Source organism: Eubalaena glacialis, chromosome 4 (assembly GCF_028564815.1).
Source record: "Eubalaena glacialis isolate mEubGla1 chromosome 4, mEubGla1.1.hap2.+ XY, whole genome shotgun sequence".
Classification (NCBI taxonomy): Eukaryota; Metazoa; Chordata; class Mammalia; order Artiodactyla; family Balaenidae; genus Eubalaena; species Eubalaena glacialis.
In genome coordinates, this window is record NC_083719.1 from 22,745,082 (window position 1) to 22,769,322 (window position 24,241).

Sequence of the window (24,241 nt, forward strand, 5' to 3'; positions counted from 1 at the left end):
TTAAAAGGCTGATAGGAAGAAGTAATATTTTTAGTAAAATTTTATATTTTATGCCAAACCACGAATCCTGAAAATGTTTGTAATATATAGAGTAAGATTTTTTAACACCATCATCTTCCCTGAGTTATTGCCTTATGACTCAATAGGTACACACAATTAGAAATAATTTACAGTAATCTACTAGGAAGAACTGACTTAGTTCATAGAGGGATTCACTTTTTGAGTTCAAAGAAACAAATTATTATTTATGCTTACCTCAGTGGAGGCATCAAGATGTATTATGATCAAATAATCTCTTCTATCTAATGAAATAAATATTTCAACATATAAATTTGGCAGGTAAATAATTAAGAAAAAAAAGTCTTTAGGAAATATAGAACTCTTCTCTTTTTTCCCACAAGAGGGAAAACATTTGTTATAAAATGTTTTGTAGAAAATCTATTCATTTCCATTTTTCATCTTATTTCAATATTCATTATTAGGTCATGTCTGTAAAAATCAAATTACTTTATTCATCTGAAAAGATTTTGCTAACATGGGAGACTTAAATACATGAGAGTTTTGATTCCTTTCTCTTTTTTTGCCTGCTTTCTCTTTTGGAAACATATGTTGAAATTATTAAAAAAAAAAATTTCATTTGTGCATCATTTCAACTATTCAGAAATATAAAATATTTAATTAGCTTTTAAAATATATATAATAAAGTAATTTTTATTTTTTCTTTTGATAAGACATAGAGAAATGAAGAAGTTGTGGAAACACTCCTTAAACTGAGTGAAACTATCATGAAGGAAAATTATTCATGCTCAATCTACCATTAGAGGTAGTTAAAAAAGCAGGTAACAGAAAGTTAAGCTTAAGTTAAAGTGAGAAAACCGAGATTTTTAACAGCCTATTATCTCATTACATATCTCTTTAATTCCAATACATAATTAAAAAAAAATTATCGTACAATAATTCAAATAACATCGTATTTGGACATTTACCGTTAATCAAATGAAATACACATCTCACTTTTCATTTCAAACTACCATTTTAAAATGCATACTCCAACCTCCAACTGGATTATTTGTTTCTTTCAAAGATACTAGGAGTGTGAAAAATAAGGAAGTTCTAATATAATGAAATCCAAAATATTTTAAATTGGCTTAGAAAAAAATATATTGTGTTATAAATATAGAAACAGTTGACACGCAAGTGAAATCAGATTTCACATTGTTTTGTTTTCAGTAACAGCACTGCCACTCACAATTTTCAGCACAGTTATTCTCTGCCAAAGTGTTTATTTGCTTTTATTGATGGGCTAACTGTGATCATGTTCACTTCACCCAAAAATCAACTTGTGCTAAGAGAGACCTCTGAAATATTTTCCTGGTCAGAGGTGGAATTTTTAGAACATTAGTAATCAGAGATATTAGAGAAGTAAACCTCTAACTTCAGGTTTTGAAAATATAGTTAATTTTGAAAAATAAGCTCCCTTTGACTTGGGTTATGGTTTTATTAGATATGTCAATGTATATCTCATTGAAACATAGAAACAGTATTTGCATTCATTTAAGATAGTAATTTTGCATCTGCAAATAGTCTGTACGTAATTGAAAGTTCTTGGACACATCTATATGAGGAAGTTTACAAAACTTAGTAATCACTAGGAACAGTTGTTCTTTTTTATTTATTTGTACGTGCAAATGGGAGAAATGTGAATTATTTTGTTTACAGTATTTTGGTATAAGAATCTATTTTCTGTTGAAACTTATTGCGTTCATTATAATGTTATTCCTATAGTAGAATCATATGGTTTTATGCAAATCAGCTCACATGGCACTGTACAACTACTTAGGATAACCTATTTGATTTCTGGAGTGAGGGGGGAAAAAAAGAGAAGGACAAATTCAATGCGGATGGCCCGAGATAAATGTAGCAATCTGACACTGTTGCCTGTGTTGTGATGTGAGGAGCTTTGCTGTATCATTTCTAATGAGAACACAACTGTAGCTGTGGTTCATGACAACAGCATGATGCTTGTATCCGAGAATCAATACTAATTCCTTGAGTCTATTTCTCTGCTATTGAAGAGCTACAGGAGTAGAAATAGTGAAAGAGCATGTAGTGCTGGGTGATGTAATAAAGTGCTATTTCCAATGTAACTACTGCAAATGCTTCTCTGATATTCTCAGCTTTTTGACACAACTAGTATCTAATGTGATAAATACGCTTCAAGCCATTAGTTGACAAAGTGTGATGATATCCAAATATTATCAGTAGGAATCTATCAGCGCCATCAGAAGCATTAGGTAACTGACTATGGCATGACACTTTGAAACGTAGGATACTCTGTTTTAAAACTAGTTTGAAGACTCATTTTCTCTGGTGCTCCTTAGATACTAGTTTGCCTTTTTTTGTGTGCCTCTGAAAAAGAGACACTGGTTAATAAATATTAGTTATGTCTTATGACAAAATTGAGAGATATTTTGCATTATGTGACAGATTCTTCCAAGATTGTGAAATTACAGAGTGTGAATTGCTTATGTTATCTCTATGTATTAATTTAATTTTAAATAACATCAAAATTATCTAGTCTTACTTGGGCACATGTTTTTTCTTTTTCTGAACACAGTCTATCTAGAGTGGAAATTTATAGCAATAGTATAATTTTTGCATACCATTTTACTTAGATTGTAGTTGAAAAGTGTCAGTTCATATGTAATGTTAAAAACTAAGGATATAAAAATAAAATAACACCACGAGTGATAAGCTAGGACAGTACTCACCAGGCATTAGGCATTTTAGTATTGTTTTTACTCATTTAGAAAATGAGTATACCTGCCGTGTATACCTAGTCAAGTCTTTCAACCTCATGATGTCAGAACGTAACAATAAGGAACGTTAATCCTTTTTAACTCTAACTTCTTAAATAAAATTGTGAAATAAATTTTATTTCCTGCTAAATTCAAAAGATATTTGCTGTAGGTTGTTTTTTCTGGGAAGTAGATACTGAGAGAGAGTTAGGAGCACAAAAAGTATATTGGGGAGTAGCACTAGGAACGGAATAGGCAAGACTCAGGAATGTATGGGGAAGCCCTCAGACCACAAAGCAAACTTGGCAGTCTGTGCCAGCCCCAAGGAGAATTCTGGAGCAAAGTTCTGCCTGGGGTTTAATGGCTAGGCCCTTGAACAAGGGACTTGTATGGTCCTTGTCTGGGGGCCACTCAAGAAAGGCAGTGCTGTTGTTACCACTGCTTTGCTTAGTTATTGGCCAAGGTCTGTCCCAAGAAGGCATGTAACTCCTTAGAGCTGTACAGTAAGGGCATCTTCTTGAGAGGGGTTCTGTCTACGTATGGGCTTTATTTTTCTCTTTCTCTCTTTCTCTCTTCTCTCCCTCCCTCCCTCCTTACCTTCCTTCCTCCCTCTCTCTCTGTCTCTCTCATATCTAATTCTAAGTCCTAATTATATTTTCTTGTTTTTCTGTTTCACTTTTACTTGATTTCATTTGAAGGAAAAAAGGAGAGTTGCTCTTAACATTACTGTCTCTTTTCAATCAAAGCCTGCACTGATAAATCATCTAATGAGAACGTCTCCAATGACAAAGAAAGCTAAACTACTTCACAAAGACTGTGCATTGAGCAGGGAATAATGTACCATTAAGTTACAATTCTCTTACTCTGTTTCTTTGCAATATACATTTTTAATAATGTATAAATAATTTAGAGAAACCCATGAATATAGAAGCTAAATATTTGGAAAAATTTACCTGAACACGTAATATTCTATCAGAAAACTCACTAGTTCTAGCTATTCAGAGTTGGGAATGCAGCTCGAAAATTGCAAATGATTCATGTCTTTATTACACTGCTTTGATTAGAATCTGAGCCCCAACTTTTTCAATTCAACTGAAAGTGTTCTTAGAAAACAAATCAGAGAAAAGAGGTACTTGAGTTGAGATATTGATTGTGGTGGTCTCAGAAGTAATATCATCATAGTATTTTTGATGTCTTCTCACTGAAAATAACAAAAAAAGAAGATTTACAACATTTATATTTGGTCAAATAAAATGTTGAAACTCACCAACTTTTAAAAAAATTTCTCTTTCGTATTATTTATTTTGAAATAGGTAACTGGAAATAGATAATTAGAAATATTTAAACAAATATTTACTTCATTTAGACAGATTGTTTATGGAATTTGTATTTGTTTCTAAGTCAAAATATTTTCTAATATTTATGACTCAAAATTTCTGTTTTTTTTTGAAAATAGTAAATTTAATTGTGAATGTTTATATAGATAAACATCTGTATGTACATCTATAAGGAAAGCTATTGACCTGTGTTAAGGGATATAAAGAGAAATTTTAACATCTTTATTGGAGTATAATTGCTTTACATTGTTTTGTTAGTTTCTGCTGTATAACAAAGTGAATCAGCTATACGTATACATATGTCCCCATGTCCCCTCCCTCTTGCGTCTCCCTCCCACCCTCCTTATCCCACCCCTCTAGGTGGTCACAAAGCACCAAGCTGATCTCCCTGTGCTATGGCTGCTTCCCACTAGCTATCTACTTTACATTTGGTAGTGTATATATGTCAATGCCGCTCTCTCACTTCATCCCAGCTTACCCTTCCCCCTCCCCGTGTCCTCAAGTCCATTCTCTATGTATGACTCTCAAAATTTCTTATTGTTTAATGTGTTCAAGTGAAACAGTATTTCCTCAACTAATATGTGATTTCCAGGGTGATAGAAATTTTTATTTTTTCATGTTAAACTTCTGGTATTTTGAGTATTATATAGTAGCTATTTAATAAATATTCATTATGTTAATACGTTTATAAATTCAACTTTATATTTTGACCCATTGCTATTTTGCTTACAATGATTAACTCAGTATTAATGCTTTGGGACTGGTCAACAATTCTGAATAACTACACAGTAATCTTACCATCTATGTAAGTTGATTCTAAACATTGAGTATTTATCGTATAAATGGGTTAATAGACTATGTGAAGTGTTGTAACAATGCATTCCCAAATCTCAGTGTCTTAACCCAATAAAAGTTTATTTCTTGCTCATGTTATATTCCAGTGCAGGTCAAGAAGCTCCTCTACATGTGGTAACACAAGGGTCCATGATCCTTACTGTGTTGTCACCGTTATCACCACTTATCTCCAAGTTGCCCCTTACATGACCGGCAGTGGAGAATATATGTGGGTGATATTTCGTGGTCATATATCCATTCTGCTCACATTCCTTTGGCTAAAAATTCATTGACATTGCTCTTCTACCTGCCAGTAAGAGGAATGGGAAATCTAATTGAACTGTGTGCTCAAGAAAAGGAAATCAGATCTTGCTGAGGATTAGCAATCACTGAGACAGAAATACATTTTTCTTAGTTATTAGAGAGTTTTAATCTTTAAGTTATTGATATTGTATTTTGTTAGATATAATTTCAATATAAAATATAATACAAGCTGTTTTTTCAATCCCCAACCAGCTTAATTCTAGGAAAGTCAAACACTAGCCTGGAAGTTTTAATTTAGTTACATTTTTATTTTATTTTATTTGTTTTACTTTTCAAGGATCTTTATTTTAACAAAAAAATATAATAGCCACATACATAAAGCATAAAGAATGCAATTACATTTCTTTATTTTTAGAGAAATACAAGAATAGTCCCCTTAATTGTTTAAAAAAAGGAATTAAACAATTGATTGAAAACAACACACACTTTCACTCTGGCTCTTATGAACTAGACTTGCCAGAGCCAACGTTTCCACTGAGGACAATTACAAAAAGCTGGATAATAACTTAAAAAAAAAAAAATTACAATAAAAATAAAGAAATTTGACAGCATTGAGGAGCAACCAAGGCAGCCAAAACTTCAGAAACCAAGAACCCAGACTGAAGTGTAATTTGAAAGATGGGAGGACTAGAAATCAAGGTGCTGCTGAGACATTAAAATTTTACGCAGCGAGTTGTTCTCCCTGTGCTATGCAGCAGCTTCCCACTAGCCATCCATTTTACATTTGGTAGTGTATATATGTCAGTGCTACTCTCTCACTTCATCCCAGCTTCCCCTTCACCCCCTGTGTCCTCAAGTCCGTTCTCCACGTCTGTGTCTTTATTCCTGCCCTGCCACGGGATATGGGGATATATGTATACATATAGCTGATTCACTTTGTTGTACAGCAGAAACTAACACAACATTGTAAAGCAATTATACCCCAATAAAGATGTGGGGAAAAAAAATATCTGCAGAAACATTGGCAGTCTTACTGTGCTTGTGATGAAGTTGGAACTCAGGAACAGATAAAGAGGAGAGGCTCTGATACATACCCTAGGGTTTCAGTTGAGCCGTCTGAAATGCTGAATCCTGAGAGTGAGGCAAACGGGATAGAGCAGCCCTACAAACCAAAACCCACTCAAATGGTCTGAGGCTCTGACTGGATCAAGATTACTTGCATCTACTCAACCACCTCTTCTCTAGAATTTTTTCATACTTAGTATGAAGTTCTATTAAAAAATAAAATAAAAACTCAATGAGACAGGACAAATTGACCAAAAAAACCACTAAGAAAATTAATTGATAATAGAAACAGAGTAAAAATCCCTATTTTGGAGTTAAAAGTACACATCTGAATGAGTTGATTAATATGTAAAAAGAAAAAGAAGACAAATGGAGAATTTCACCAGAAAAATGGAATATATAAACCTGTATCAAGCTAAAATCCTAGAATATTGCATATTATAGAATACAGAATATTGAATATTGACTATCTAGACTATTAAATCTAAGAACATTAAAATGGGTGTAATGGCTAAACAGTTAATTAAAAGTTGGGTTGGTGACCTGGAAAATAGCTGTCAATAGACGTTGGTCAAATTGAATCCCAGAAAGAAAAGATGTGTGAACTGTAAAGTGAACTACATGTGAACTACAAGTGAACTATGTATGAACTACACATTAAATACATGTGAACTATGTAAGAAACGTGGAACATAACATAACATCCTCATATGTGTGTAACCAGAGTAATAGAAGGGAAACAAGGAAAGGATAGGGATGAAACAATATTTGAAATGAGGGGGAAAAGGTAGTACAAAACTCAAGCAGGACAGGCACAAATAGTAACAAAACTTTTTACATGCGCTGTCAGTCAAGATCAGATTGTGAAATTAGAATTGGAGATCTTACACCACGTCATTGAGGCTATTGCTCAAATCCTTCCTTCTTACATTAGATATGTACCCCCTACCCAGAATCATACGTGACATCTGTACGTGCAGTTCATGTGATTACTTCTTCCAGTGGAGAGAGCATTTAAGTTATGGAACATCTCTATTTTATTTTATTTTTTTTTAATTTTTGAAATCTATTTAATTTATTTTTTATACAGCAGATTCTTATTAGTCATAAATTTTATACACATCAGTGTATACATGTCAATCCCAATCGCCCAATTCATCACACCACCACTCCCACCCCCCCGCCGCTTTCCCCCCTTGGTGTCCATATGTTTGTTCTCTACATCTGTGTGTCAATTTCTGCCCTGCAAACCGGTTCATCTGTACCATTTTTCAAGGTTCCACATATATGCGTTAATATATGATATTTGTTTTTCTCTTTCTGACTTACTTCACTCTGTATGACAGTCTCTAGATCCATCCACGTCTCAACAAATGACCCAGTATTGTTCCTTTTTATGGCTGAGTAATATTCCATTGTATATATGTACCACATCTTCTTTATCCATTCGTCTGTCGATGGGCATTTAGGTTGATTCCATGACCTGGCTATTGTAAACAGTGCTGCAGTGAACATTGGGGTGCATGTGTCTTTTTGAATTACTGTTTTCTCTGGGTATATGCCCAGTAGTGGGATTGCTGGACCATATGGTAATTCCATTTTTCGTTTTTTAAGGAACCTCCATACTGTTCTCCATAGTGGCTGTATCAATTTACATTCCCACCAACAGTGCAAGAGGGTTCCCTTTTCTCCACACCCTCTCCAGCATTTGTTGTTTGTCGGTTTTCTGATGATGCCCATTCTAACTGGTATGAGGTGATACCTCACTGTAATTTTGATTTGCATTTCTCTAATAGTGATGTTGAGCAGCTTTTCATGTGCTTCTTGGCCATCTGTATGTCTTCTTTGGAGAAATGTTTATTTCGGTCTTCTGCCCATTTTTGGATTGGGTTGTTTGTTTTCTTAATATTGAGCTGCATGAGCTGTTTATATATTTTGGAGATTAATCCTTTGTCCGTTGATTCGTTTGCAAATATTTTCTCCCATTCTGAGTGTTGTCTTTTCGTCTTGTTTATGGTTTCCTTTGCTGTGCAAAAGCTTTGAAGTTTCATTAGGTCCCATTTGTTTATTTTTGTTTTTATTTCCATTACTCTAGGAGGTGGATCAAAAAAGATCTTGCTGTGATTTATGTCAGAGTGTTCTTCCTATGTTTTCCTCTAAGAGTTTTATAGTGTCCAGACTTACATTTAGGTCTCTAATCCATTTTGAGTTTATTTTTGTGTATGGTGTTAGGGAGTGTTCTAATTTCATCCTTTTACATGTAGCTGTCCAGTTTTCCCAGCACCACTTATGGAAGAGACTGTCTTTTCTCCATTGTATATCCTTGCCTCCTTTGTCATAGATTAGTTGACCATAGGTGCGTGGGTTTATCTCTGGGCTTTCTATCTTGTTCCATTGATCTACGTTTCTGTCTTTTATGGGCCAGTACCATATTGTCTTGATTACTGTAGCTTTGTAGTATAGTCTGAAGTCAGGGAGTCTGATTCCTCCAGCTCCGTTTTTTTCCCTCAAGACTGCTTTGGCTATTTGGGGTATTTTGTGTCTCCATACAAATTTTAAGATTTTTTGTTCTAGTTCTGTAAAAAATGACATTGGTAATTTGATAGGGATTGCATTGAATCTGTAGATTGCTTTGGGTAGTATAGTCATTTTCACAATGTTGATTCTTCCAATCCAAGAACATGGTATATCTCTCCATCTGTTGGTATCATCTTTAATTTCTTTCATCATTGTCTTATAGTTTTCTGCATACAGGTCTTTTGTCTCCCTAGGTAGGTTTATTCCTAGGTATTTTATTCTTTTTGTTGCAGTGGTAAATGGGAGTGTTTCCTTAATATCTCTTTCAGCTTTTTCATCATTAGTGTATAGGAATGCAAGAGATTTCTGTGCATTAATTTTGTATCCTGCAACTTTACCAAATTCATTTATTAACTCTAGTAGTTTTCTGGTGGCACGTTTAGGATTCTCTATGTATAGTATCATGTCATCTGCAAACAGTGATGGTTTTACTTCTTCTTTTCCAATTTGTATTCCTTTTATTTCTTTTTCTTCTCTGATTGCCATGGCTAGGAATTCCAAAACTATGTTGAATAATAGTGGTGAGAGTGGACATCCTTGTCTTGTTCCTGATCTTAGAGGAAATGGTTTCAGTTTTTCACCATTGAGAATGATGTTTGCTGTGGGTTTGTCATATATGGCCTTTATTATGTTGAGGTAGGTTCCCTCTATGCCCACTTTCTGGAGAGTTTTTATCATAAACGGGAGTTGGATTTGTCAAAAGCTTTTTCTGCATCTATTGAGATGATCATATGGTTTTTATTCTTCAATTTGTTAATATGGTGTATCACATTGATTGATTTGCGTATATTGAAGAATCCTTGCATCCCTGGGATAAATCCCACTTGATCGTGGTGTATGATCCTTTTAATGTGTTGTTGGATTCTGTTTGCTAGTATTTTGTTGAGGATATTTGCATGTATATTCATCAGTGATATTGGTCTGTAATTTTCTTTTTTTGTAGTATCTTTGTCTGGTTTTGGTATCAGGGTGATGGTGGCCTCATAGTATGAGTTTGGGAGTGTTCCTTCCTCTGCAATTTTTTGGAAGAGTTTGAGAAGGATGGGTGTTAGCTCTTCTCTAAATGTTTGATAGAATTCACCTGTGAAGCCACCTGGTCCTGGACTTTTGTTTGTTGGAAGATTTTTAATCACAGTTTCAATTTCATTACTTGTGATTGGTCTGTTCATATTTTCTATTTCTTCCTGGTTCAGTCTTGGAAGGTTATACCTTTCTAAGAATTTGCCCATTTCTTCCAGGTTGTCCATTTTATTGGCATAAAGTTGCTTGTAGTAGTCTCTTAGGATGCTTTGTATTTCTGCAGTGTCTGTTGTAACTTCTCCTTTTTCATTTCTAGTTTTATTGATTTGAGTCCTCTCCCTCTTTTTCTTGATGAGTCTGGCTAATGGTTTATCAATTTTGTTTATCTTCTCAAAGAACCAGCTTTTAGTTTTATTGATCTTTGCTATTGTTTTCTTTGATTCTGTTTCATTTATTTCTGCTCTGATCTTTATGATTTCTTTCCTTCTGCTAACTTTGGGTTTTGTTTGTTCTTCTTTCTCTAGTTCCTTTAGGTGTAAGGTTAGATTGTTTATTTGAGGTTTTTCTTCTTTCTTGGTGTAGACTTTTATAGCTATAAACTTCCCTCTTAGAACTGCTTTTGCTGCATCCCATAGGTTTCGGGTCGTCGTGTTTTCATTGTCATTTGTCTCGATTTTTTTTTTATTTCCTCTTTGATTTCTTCAGTTATCTCTTGGTTATTTAGTAACGTATTGTTTAGCCTCCATGTGTTTGTGTTTTTTACATGTTTTTTCCTGTAATTCACTTCTAATCTCTTAGCGTTGTGGTCAGAACAGATGCTTGATATGATTTCAATTTTCTTAAATTTACTGAGGCTTGATTTGTGACCCAAGATGTGATCTATCTTGGAGAATGTCCCGTGCGCACTTGAGAAGAAAGTGTAATCTGTTTTTGGATGGAATGTCCTATAAATATCAATTAAATCTATCTGGTCTATTGTGTCATTTAAAGCTTCTGTTCCCTTATTTATTTTCATTTTGGATGATCTGTCCATTGGTGTGAGTGAGATGTTAAAGTCCCCCACTATTATTGTGTTACTGTCAATTTCCTGTTTTATAGCTGTTAGCAGTTGCCTTATGTATTGAGGTGCTCCTATGTTGGGTGCATATATATTTATAATTGTTATATCTTCTTCTTGGATTGATCCCTTGATCATTATGTAGTGTCCTTCCTTGTCTCTTGTAACATTCTTTATTTTAAAGTCTATTTAATCTGATATGAGTATTGCTACTCCAGCTTTCTTTTTTTTTTTTTTTTTTCACACACACTGTATTTTATTTTTACAAGAGATAAATAGACTGACACCAAGTATTGTACATGGATGACCACAACAAAAGCAACAATGATTGCAATTACCAAACATGAAACACACTCATACTATGTCATAATATTGACATTCAGTCCAGTAATCCTCCACTGCAACAGCTCCTTTACTTTGCAGTGAAAATTGATTTGTATATTCTTTGCCTCTGAGTTCTTGTGGGATTTTTTCTTTTTTTAAATTCAACCAGAAAGTCACAAAAATTATACTCATCCTCATCAGTTCACTCAGTCCCATGTAATTAATTTTTTTTTTTTTCATCTTGATCTTTTGTTAGCACTTTTATGAGCTCATCAGTTTTTCATTAGAGTTCTGAAAATGCTTATTCATTCAGTTCAGCAGTACAGTCAGGTACCAGAAACCTGTACTTGTCAGAGTCTTTTCCATGAATTTCCTGAAGATGAAACCCTTTTATAGGAACATATTTACAAAAGCATCAGAGTACACCCAGAACTGTCTGTAAATGACAAAAGACTTAAAAATGACCACGGTTAAAGATTGGATGAAAGTTCGTAATAATGCAGTTGACAAGAAAATTAGTTATTTCTGAGATATACATTTTAAAGTAATAACTAGGATTATGACTTATAACATTATACCAGAACATATAAGATTTTTAGAAATTTCATGTAATGTCTGAAACATTTATATTAACATATTTCCATACAAATAACCCAATGAAAGTTTAGTATTAGTTGTTTTGTTTGTTTGTTTATACTGCAGGTTCTTATTAGTCATCAGTTTTATACACATCAGTGTATACATGTCAATCCCAATCGCCCAATTCAGCACACCACTATCCCCACCCCACCGCAGTTTTCCCCCCTTGGTGTCCATATGTCTGTTCTCTACATCTGTGTCTCAACTTCTGCCCTGCAAACCGGCTCATCTGTACCATTTTTCTAGGTTCCACATACATGCGTTAATATACAATATTTGTTTTTCTCTTTCTGACTTACTTCACTCTGTATGACAGTCTCTAGATTCATCCACGTCTCAACAAATGACTCAATTTCGTTCCTTTTTATGGCTGAGTAATATTCCATTGTATATATGTACCACAACTTCTTTATCCATTCGTCTGTTGATGGGCATTTAGGTTGCTTCCATGACCTGGCTATTGTAAATAGTGCTGCAATGAACATTCAGGTGCATGTGTCTTTTTGAATTACAGTTTTCTCTGGGTATATGCCCAGTAGTGGGATTGCTGGGTCATATGGTAATTCTATTTTTAGTTTTTTAAGGAACCTCCATATTGTTCTCCATAGTGGCTGTATCAATTTACATTCCCACCAACAGTGCAAGAGGGTTCCCTTTTCTCCACACCCTCTCCAGCATTTGTTGTTTGTAGATTTTCTGATGATGCCCATTCTAATTGGTGTGAGGTGATACCTCATTGTAGTTTTGATTTGCATTTCTCTAATAATTAGTGATGTTGAGCATCTTTTCATGTGCTTCTTGGCCGTCTGTATGTCTTCTTTGGAGAAATGTCTATTTAGGTCTTCTGCCCATTTTTTGATTGGGGTGTTTGTTTCTTTAATATTGAGCTGAATGAACTGTTTATATATTTTGGAGATTAATCCTTTGTCCGTTGATTCGTTTGCAAATATTTTCTCCCATTCTGAGGGTTGTCTTTTCGTCTTGTTTATGGTTTCCTTTGCTGTGCAAAAGCTTTGAAGTTTCATTAGGTCCCATTTGTTTATTTTTGTTTTTATTTCCATTACTCTAGGAGGTGGATCAAAAAAGATCTTGCTGTGATTTATGTCAAAGAGTGTTCTTCCTATGTTTTCCTCTAAGAGTTTTATAGTGTCCAGTCTTACATTTAGGTCTGTAATCCATTTTGAGTTTATTTTTGTGTATGGTGTTAGGGAGTATTCTAATTTCATTCTTTTACATGTAGCTGTCCAGTTTTCCCAGCACCACTTATTGAAGAGACTGTCTTTTCTCCATCGTATATCTTTGCCTCCTTTGTCATAGATTAGTTGACCATAGGTGCGTGGGTTTATCTCTGGGCTTTCTATCTTGTTCCATTGATCTATGTTTCTGTTTTTGTGCCAGTACCATATTGTCTTGATTACTGTAGCTTTGTAGTATAGTCTGAAGTCAGGGAGTCTGATTCCTCCAGCTCCGTTTTTTTCCCTCAAGACTGCTTTGGCTATTCGGGGTCTTTTGTGTCTCCATACAAATTTTAAGATGATTTTTTCTAGCTCCGTAAAAAATGCCATTGGTAATTTGATAGGGATTGCATTGAATCTGTAGATTGCTTTGGGTAGTATAGTCATTTTCACAATGTTGATTCTTCCAATCCAAGAACATGGTATATCTCTCCATCTGTTGGTATCATCTTTAATTTCTTTCATCATTGTCTTATAGTTTTCTGCATACAGGTCTTTTGTCTCCCTAGGTAGGTTTATTCCTAGGTATTTTATTCTTTTTGTTGCAGTGGTAAATGGAAGTGTTTCCATAATTTCTCTTTCAGATTTTTCATCATTAGTGTATAGGAATGCAAGAGATTTCTGTGCATTAATTTTGTATCCTGCAACTTTACCGTATTCATTAATTAGCTCTAGCAGTTTTCTGGTGGCAGTTTTAGGATTCTCTATGTATAGTATCATGTCATCTGCAAACAGTGACAGTTTTACTTCTTCTTTTCCAATTTGTATTCCTTTTATTTCTTTTTCTTCTCTGATTGCCGTGGCTAGGACTTCCAGAACTATGTTGAATAATAGTGGTGAGGGTGGACATCCTTGTCTCGTTCCTGATCTTAGAGGAAATGCTTTCAGTTTTTCACCGTTGAGAATGATGTTTGCTGTGGGTTTCTCATATATGGCCTTTATTATGTTGAGGTAGGTTCCCTCTATGCCTACTTTCTGGAGAGTTTTTATCATAAATGGGTGTTGAATTTTGTCAAAAGCTTTTTCTGCATCTATTGAGATGATCATATGGTTTTTATTCTTCAATTTGTTAATATGGTGTATCACATTGATTGATTTGCGTATATTGAAGAATCCTTGCATCCCTGGGATAAATCCCACTTGATCGTGGTGTATGATCCTTTTAATGTGTTGTTGGATTCTGTTTGCTAGTATTTTGTTGAGGATTTTTGCATCTATATTCATCAGTGATATTGGTCTGTAATTTTCTTTTTTTGTAGTGTCTTTGTCTGGTTTTGGTATCAGGGTGATGGTGGCCTCATAGAATGAGTTTGGGAGTGTTCCTTCCTCTGCAATTTTTTGGAAGAGTTTGAGAAGGATAGGTGTTAGCTCTTCTCTAAATGTTTGATAGAATTCACCTGTGAAGCCATCTGGTCCTGGACTTTTGTTTGTTGGAAGATTTTTAATCACAGTTTCAATTTCATTACTTGTGATTGGTCTGTTCATATTTTCTGCTTCTTCCTGGTTCAGTCTTGGAAGGTTATACCTTTCTAAGAATTTGTCCATTTCTTCCAGGTTGTCCATTTTATTGGCATAAAGTTGCTTGTAGTAGTCTCTTAGGATGCTTTGTATTTCTGCGGTGTCTGTTGTAACTTCTCCTTTTTCATTTCTGATTTTATTGATTTGAGTCCTCTCCCTCTTTTTCTTGATGAGTCTGGCTAATGGCTTATCAATTTTGTTTATCTTCTCAAAGAACCAGCTTTTAGTTTTATTGATCTTTGCTATTGTTTTCTTTGTTTCTGTTTCATTTATTTCTGATCTGATCTTTATGATTTCTTTCCTTCTGCTAACTTTGGGTTTTGTTTGTTCTTCTTTCTCTAGTTTCTTTAGGTGTAAGGTTAGATTGTTTACTTGAGATTTTTCTTGTTTCTTTAGGTAGGCTTGTATAGCTATAAACTTCCCTCTTAGAACTGCTTTTGCAGCATCCCATAGGTTTTGGGTTGTCGTGTTTTCATTGTCATTTGTCTCTAGGTATTTTTTGATTTCCTCTTTGATTTCTTCAGTAATCTCTTGGTTATTTAGTAACGTATTGTTTAGCCTCCATGTGTTTGTGTTTTTTATGCTTTTTCCCCTGTAATTCATTTCTAATCTCATAGCGTTGTGGTCAGAAAAGATGCTTGATATGATTTCAATTTTCTTAAATTTACTGAGGCTTGATTTGTGACCCAAGATGTGATCTATCCTGGAGAATGTTCCGTGCGCACTTGAGAAGAACGTGTAATCTGCTGTTTTTGGATGGAATGTCCTATAAATATCAATTAAATCTATCTGGTCTATTGTGTCATTTAAAGCTTCTGTTTCCTTATTTATTTTCATTTTGATTGATCTGTCCATTGGTGTAAGTGAGGTGTTAAAGTCCCCCACTATTATTGTGTTACTATCAATTTCCTCTTTTATAGCTGTTAGCAATTGCCTTATGTAATGAGGTGCTCCTATGTTGGGTGCATATATATTTATAATTGTTATATCTTCTTCTTAAATTGATCCCTTGATCATTATGTAGTGTCCTTCCTTGTCTCTTGTAACATTCTTTATTTTAAAGTCTATTTTATCTGATATGAGTATAGCTACTCCAGCTTTCTTTTGATTTCCATTTGCATGGAATATCTTTTTCCATCCCCTCACTTTCAGTCTGTATGTGTCCCTAGGTCTAAAGTGGGTCTCTTGTAGACAGCATATATATGGGTCTTGTTTTTGTATCCATTCAGCAAGCCTGTGTCTTTTGGCTGGAGCATTTAATCCATTCACGTTTAAGGTAATTATCGATATGTATGTTCCTATGACCATTTTCTTAATTGTTTTGGGTTTGTTTTTGTAGGTCCTTTTCTTCTCTTGTGTTTCCCACTTAGAGAAGTTCCTTTAACATTTGTTGTAGAGCTGGTTTGGTGGTGCTGAATTCTCTTAGCTTTGCTTGTCTGTAAAGCTTTTGATTTCTCCATCAAATCTAAATGAGATCCTTGCCGGGTAGAGTAATCTTGGTTGTAGCTTCTTCCCTTTCATCACTTTAAGTATATCATGCCACTCCCTTCTGGCTTGTAGAGTTTCTGCTGACAAATCAGCTGTTAACCTTATGGGAGTTCCCTTGTATGTTATTTGTCGTTTTTCCCTTGCTGCTTTCAATAATTTTTCTTTGTCTTTAATTTTTGCCACTTTGATTACTATGTGTCTCGGCGTGCTTCTCCTTGGGTTTATCCTGTATGGGACTCTCTGCGCTTCCTGGACTTGGGTGGCTATTTCCTTTCCCATGTTAGGGAAGTTTTCGACTATAATCTCTTCAAATATTTTCTCTGGTCCTTTCTCTCTCTCTTCTCCTTCTGGGACCCCTATAATGCGAATGTTGTTGCGTTTAATGTTGTCCCAGAGGTCTCTTAGGCTGTCTTCATTTCTTTTCATTCTTTTTTCTTTAGTCTGTTCCGCAGCAGTGAATTCCACCATTCTGTCTTCCAGGTCACTTATCCGTTCTTCTGCCTCAGTTATTCTACTATTGATTCCTTCTAGTGTAGTTTTCATTTCAGTTATTGTATTGGTCATCTCTGTTTGTTTGTTCTTTAATTCTTCTAGGTCTTTGTTAATCATTTCTTGCATCTTCTCAATCTTTGCCTCCATTCTTATTCCAAGGTCCTGGATCATCTTCACTATCATTATTCTGAATTCTTTTTCTGGAAGGTTGCCTATCTCCACTTCATTTAGTTGTTTTTCTGGGGTTTTTTCTTGTTCCTTCATCTGGTATATAGCCCTCTGCCTTTTCATCTTGTCTATCTTTCTGTAAATGTGGTTTCTGTTCCACAGGCTGCAGGACTGTAGTTTTTCTTGCTTCTGCTGTCTGCCCTCTGGTGGTTGAGGCTATCTAAGAGGCTTGATGGGAGGCTCTGGAGGTGGGTAGAGCTGACTGTTGCTGTGGCGGTCAGAGCTCTGTAAAACTTTAATCCACTTGACTGTTGCTGGGTGGGGCTGGGTTCCCTCCCTGTTGGTTGTTTTGCCTGAGGCAACCCAACACTGGAGCCTACCCGGGCTCTTTGGTGGGGCTAATGGCAGACTCTGGGAGGGCTCATGCCAAGGAGTACTTCCCAGAACCTCCGCTGCCAGTGTCCTTGTCCCCACGGTGAAACAGAGCCAGCCCCCGCCTCTGCAGGAGACCCCCCAACACCAGCAGTTATGTCTGGTTCAGTCTCCCCCAGGGTCACTGCTCCTTCCCCTGCGTCCCGATGCACACACTATTTTGTGTACGCCCTCCAAGAGTGGGTTCTCTGTTTCCCCCAGTCCTGTCGAAGTCCTGCAATCAATTCCCACTAGGCTTCAAAGTCTGATTCTCTATGAATTCCTCCTCCCGTTGCCGGACCCCCAGGTTGGGAAGCCTGACGTGGGGCTCAGAACTTTCACTCCAGTGGGTGGACTTCTGTGGTATAAGTGCTCGCCTGTCTGTGAGTCACCCACCCAGCAGTTATGGGATTTGATTTTACTCTGATTGCGCCCCTCCTACCGTCTCACTGTGGCTTCTCCTCTGTCCTTGGACGTGGGGTATCCTCCTTGGTGAAGTCCAGTGTCTTCCTGTCGATGATTGTCCAGCAGCCAGTTGTGATTCTGGTGCTCTCGCAAGAAGGAGTGAGAGCACGTCCTTCTACTCCGCCATCTTGGTTAATCCTCCACTAAGAAAATCCCAGCTTTCTTTTGATTTCCATTTGCATGGAATATCTTTTTCCATCCCCTCACTTTCAGTCTGTATGTGTCCCTAGGTCTGAAGTGGGTCTCTTGTAGACAGCATATATATGGGTCTTCTTTTTGTATCCATTCAGCAAGCCTGTGTCTTTTGGTTGGAGCATTTAATCCATTCACGTTTAAGGTAATTATCGATATGTATGTTCCTATGACCATTTTCTTAATTGTTTTGGGTTTGTGTTTGTAGGTCCTTTTCTTCTCTTGTGTTTCCCACTTAGAGAAGTTCCTTTAGCATTTGTTGTAGAGCTGGTTTTTTGGTGCTGAATTCTCTTGGCTTTTGCTTGTCTGTAAAGCTTTTGATTTCTCCGTGGAATCTGAATGAGATCCTTGCCGGGTAGAGTAATCTTGGTTGTAGGTTCTTCCCTTTCATCACTTTAAGTATATCATGCCACTCCCTTCTGGCTGGTAGAGTTTCTGCTGAGAAATCAGCTGTTAACCTTATGGGAGTTCCCTTGTATGTTATTTGTCGTTTTTCCCTTGCTGATTTCAATTAAATTAATTTCAATTAATTTAATTTTTGCCAGTTTGATTACTATGTGTCTCGGCGTGTTTCTCCTTGGGTTTATCCTATATGGGACTCTCTGCGCTTCCTGGACTTGGGTGGCTATTTCCTTTCCCATGTTAGGGAAGTTTTCAATTATAATCTCTTCAGATATTTTCTCTGGTCCTTTCTCTCTCTCTTCTCCTTCTGGGACCCCTATAATGTGAATGTTGTTGCATTTAGTATTGTCCCAGAGGTCTCTTAGGCTGTCTTCATTTCTTTTCATTCTTTTTTCTTTATTCTGTTCTGCAGCAGTGAATTCCACCATTCTGTCTTCCAGGTCACTTATCCGTTCTTCTGCCTCAGTTATTCTGCTGTTGATTCCTTCTAGTGTAGTTTTCATTTCAGTTATTGTATTGTTCATCTCTTTTTGTTTGTTCTTTAATTCTTCTAAGTCTTTGTTAAACATTTCTTGCATCTTCTCGATCTTTGCCTCCATTCTTTTTCCAATGTCCTGGATTATCTTCACCATCATTATTCTGAATTCTTTTTCTGGAAGGTTGCCTATCTCCACTTCATTTAGTTGTTTTTCTGGGGTTTTATCTTGTTCCTTTATCTGGTACATAGCCTTCTGCCTTTTCATCTTGTCTATCTTTCTGTGAATGTGGTTTTTGTTCCACAGGCTGCAGGATTGTAGTTCTTCTTGCTTCTGCTGTCTGCCTTCTGGTGGATGAGGCTATCTAAGAGGCTTGTGCAAATTTCCTGATGGGAGGGACTGGTGGTGGGTAGAGCTGACTGTTGCTCTGGTGGGCAGAGCTCAGTAAAACTTTAATCCATTTGACTGCTGATGGGTGGGACTGGGTACCCTTCCTGTTGGTTGTTTGGCCTGAGGCAACCCAACACTGGAGCCTACCTGGGCTCTTTGGTGAGGCTAATGGCAGACTCTGGGAGGGCTCACACCAAGGAGTACTTCCCAGAACTTCTGCTGCCAGTGTCCTCGTCCCCACGGTGAGCCACAGTTACCCCCGCCTCTGCAGGAGACCCTCCAACACTAGCAGGTAGGTCTGGTTCAGTCTCCCCTGGGGTCACTGCTCTTTCCCCTGGGTCCCGATGCACACACTACTTTTTGTGTGCCCTCCAACAGTGGAGTTTCTGTTTTCCCCAGTCCTGTTGAAGTCCTGCAATCAAATCCCACTAGCCTTCAAAGTCTGATTCTCTAGGAATTCCTCCTCCCGTTGCCAGACCCCCAAGTTGGGCAGCCTGACGTGGGGCTCAGAACCTTCACTCCAGTGGGTGGACTTCTGTGGTATAAGGTTCTCCAGTCTGTGAGTCACCCACCCAGCAGTTATGGGATTTGATTTTACTGTGATTGCACCCCTCCTACCATCTCACTGTGGCTTCTCCTTTGTCTTCGGATGTGGGGTATCTTTTTTGGTGAGTTCCAGTGTCTTCCTGTCGATGATTGTCCAGCAGCTAGTTGTGATTCTGGTGTTCTTGCAAGAGAGAGTGAGAGCACGTCCTTGTACTCCGCCATCTTGGTTCCGATTCTGAAGCAGTTCGGAACATCTCTATTTCAAATTCCAGAATTTTTTTTAATAGCTTATGTGTCATTATCCAGGAAGTCACACCTCATAGATTCTGTATTTATGTCATTACTTATCCTTAATATTCTTCTAAGGTCTTTCAATAGATGAGCTTCCTTTCTGCCAGAAAATACATTAGTGTATTTATTCAGAGGTCCAGTTATGGCTGATAATCTGTTTAGGGGTGTGTGTGTATGTATGTGTGGGTGTCTTGATTGTTATTATTTTTGTGTTTTACTTTCCTAATCTTTTTTATCAAATATTTAAATGGCTTTGCTTTTCCTTTTTTAATTCTAAAATGACTTTGTGCAGACAAAAAATATCATGTCTGATACTGAGCAAGATAAAAGTATAATTATAATTTGGAAAGAAGTTACAGTTTTTAATATTTCTTATATGAGACTCATAGATATTTAGATAGGTTGATAGATCAACTTGTGACTAGATAACCAACTTATGAAAATTTCTAACTAAATTTAAAATTGAGTTGACTTTTTTCATCATTTTAAAGGAAGAATAACTTACTTTAAAATAATTCTAAATGTGTCTCTTTTGGTCCATATTTATTAGTAATTTATAGTTCAGTTCATTACATCAAGTAAAGTTTTATTACTTTATTCCTGGAATAAACTCTATTGGCTAAAATACATAATTGAACTAACATTTTAGTAATCTATTTTGCTGTTAATTATCTAAATTTTTCCTAGGAGATCAGTCTGTAGTTTTTACCTTTTTGTGTATGTACTAACCTTGGTATTTTGACACTACTCTTTTTTTAAAATATATTCCTCTGTAACTTCTATTTATTGGAAGTTTGAGATAATTTAGTTAAACTCTAGTTTTAGAACTCTTAAAATTTTGAGTGTGATCATATTATTTGTTCATTTTATTACTTACTTTATCTAATAATTTTTCCTTCTAATTTTTGTAATTTCCAGTATAAGAAAATAATGAGAACTTAGGATTTATTGGCATTAAGTAGTACATAATATTTTCTTATAATGCTTTGGTTTTTAAAAGTTCTTTTGGATAATAATATTTTTTAATCAATCTTCTTTAATTTTATTGAGGTATAATTCATATACAAAAATCTTGCACATAGTTTATGTATACATTTTGATGAGTTTGGTCATATGTACATACCTGTGAAACCATCACCCCCTCAAGGCATTAAATATATTCATCACCTCTTTGTGTGTCTGTGTCTTTGTTAAGAGTACTTAACATGAGATCATCCTCATAACATATTTAAGAAAATTTTAAACATACAAACATCATCATAAATTGTGCTCATACAGTTTCTCATGAGGGAGGATTTTCAGTTTCCTTTATGACCAAAAACATGATCTATTTGTTAAGATGAATATATGCTATTTTAAAATTTAAAAATATATGAAATATATAAAATAATGTGAACATATATATTAAATTCCTGGCTAAGTAACACAATATCTTAAGGAAAAAGTGAATTACTTCAATATAAGGAAAATATTATTATGATTCATAGGTAGATGATATGATTCTTCTCCATAAAACCTTTAAGGAATAAACAAATTAGCATTCTAATAGAATGCTGTTATGTTGCTGGATAGAGCATAACATACAAAAATCAACAAGTTTTGTATTTACCATGAACCAATTAGAAAATGTAATTTTATTTAAAAAGCTTAGTAGAGTATAGCAACAAATTTTTATAAGGGACATAGACATGCATCTAATAAATGTTATGAAAGTCATACTTAAAAATTGTAAAATGTATTGAGGAAAATTAAGAATTATTTGAGAGATAAAGCATTTATATAAATCATAAGATGCCATAACATTTTCAACATACCCAATTAAATCTATAAATTTGACAACTTTAGTAAATATCTTTAAGCTTACCCTTGAAACTTACAAGGTGGTTGAAACATTTAAACAGAATATTGAGGGAGCCATGATTAGCAAGAAAGTATTGGGACAGAATGGGAAGGGTGCTTGATCTACTAGATATTACACTTCACTATAAAGTTAGATAATCAAGATAATGTGGTATAGCACAGAGATAGAACATGCCAATTAATCAGAATTGAGAGTCTGTGGATTCACGCACTTACAGGAAGTTGATAACTAAACTAAAATAAAAGAACAAATAAATCTGGGAAGAAAAGCTTTGTAAAACCTAGTGCTCTGTGTAAGTTTAGAGTCCCCAGCACCCCTCACAGAAGAGCAATTGAATTGAACACATTTTTGGTATGTCCAAAATTTGGCATGTCCTCATCTAATAAGGCTTATCACTACTTTATACAACATACTTTTGTATCTCTAGCTCCAGATTATCAGTTTATCATTAGGGCTTTTTATTGACATTACCATAGCAAGGCTTGTGCCTGAAACATGTCATGTCTTTTGTAACGTGTCCTCAGTTTACACACGATGCTTCAATATTATTTGAGAAATATTTTTCCCCCATAAAGGAGACATCAGAGAGAATAGTTCAGAGGTCTGTACTATGATATTTGACTTTCTTTCACTCAAGTATATGTGTTTTTGTACTGTACTTACTGTTACACTTTGTGAAACGTCTTTTAGAACTTGTCAACAGATCAGCAAGAGTTCTTTCAGAGAGGCAATAAAGAATGGAAGTAATTCAAAGTTATCCAGATTCAATTTCAAATTTTAGCTCCACTTATATTACGACTTACACTTACCTCTTGGTGTTTCTGAAACTCGTTTCTTAAATAGTATATTGGAATAACACTGTCTTGTCATAATGGATTATTTTAAATAAAAAATTAATGTTAAATAAATGAAAACTGTAAACCTTTAAAATGAATAATCTTTTTAAAAATCTCTATGCTAACAGCAAGAAAATGACATCGTTTTGTCTAAAGGTGAATTCTAATATATATGTTTACTTAGCCAATAATTCTCTATAGTTAGATCAATTAAGAATAATAAAAATAGAAGTTTTTATTTTATTTTTACTTATTCCTGCTTTGATGCACATCCTGTCTTTATGTAGATTTCAGCTTCTAACCGCTCTTATCTTCATTCTCTCTAAAGAACTTCTTTTAACATTTCCTGCAAGGCAGGTCTGCTGGTAAGGAATTCTCTCAATTTTTGTTTTGGAAAGTTCATATTTCTCTTTCAGTCTTGAAGCATAATTTTGAAGGGTACATAAATTTAGATTTTTTTTTTCCTCAATACTTTAAATATTTCACTCCACTCTCGTCTTGCTTGCATGGTTTTTGAGAAGTCATATGTCATTCTTCTCATTGCTTCTTTATAGATGTCCCCCCTCTGGCTTTTTTCAAGTTTTTTTTCTTTTTTTTACATTTATCCTGCTTGGTTTTCTCTGAGATGCCTGTATCTGTGGTTTGGTGTAATTAATTTGAGGAAACACTGAGTCATTATTGTTCCAAAGATTTCTTCTGTTCCTTTTTCTTTGTTTTCTTCTGGTGTTCTTATTATGTGCAGTTTCACCTTTTGTAGTTGTCCTATAGTTCTTATATATTCTGTTCTTTTTTTCTTTAGTATGTTTTGTCATTACTTTTCAGTGTTGGAAGTTTTTACTGAAATATCCTTAGGCTCAGAAAAATTTTCCTAGTCATTTCTAGTCTATTAATAAAGGCATCAAAGGCATTTTCCCATCAAAGACATTATCATTTATTTTCAGTGTATTTGAATGCTGGCATTTCTTTTTGTTTCTTTCTTAGAATGTCCATTCTGTGCTTATATTACCCATCTGTCCTTGCATGTTGTCTACTTTTTCCATTAAAGTCCTTAGCATATTAATCATATGTTTTGTTTTGATTTAGTTCTCGGTCTGGTAAACCCACCATTCTTGACACATCTGACTCTGGTTCTGATGCTTGTTCAGTCTCTTCAAACTGTGTTCTTTACCATTCATTAAGCCTTGTAATTTTTAGTTGAAAGACAGGCATACTGTACTAAGTAAAGGGGGTTAGGACCTTGACATATGAATTTTAGAAGGATAGAATTTAGCCCATAACACTTTTTATTTGTCTTTCTTTTTTCCCTATACTTTCTCATTAGTCCATAAATAACTTTAGAGCATATTGTACTGTTTCCAGGATCTTACTGTAGAAGATCCTGGAAGGCAGAAGAACCTTCACAATATTTTCTCTACCTATGTGAATGCCTCTCTTACTGTTTCAGTTCTCTTACTTTTTCTTTAAATTCCATGGGATTTTATTTATTAACTCTGACCCTTTGATATCTCTACATTTGTTAACTTCATTATTCAAATTGCTGACTTTGCCAAAATGG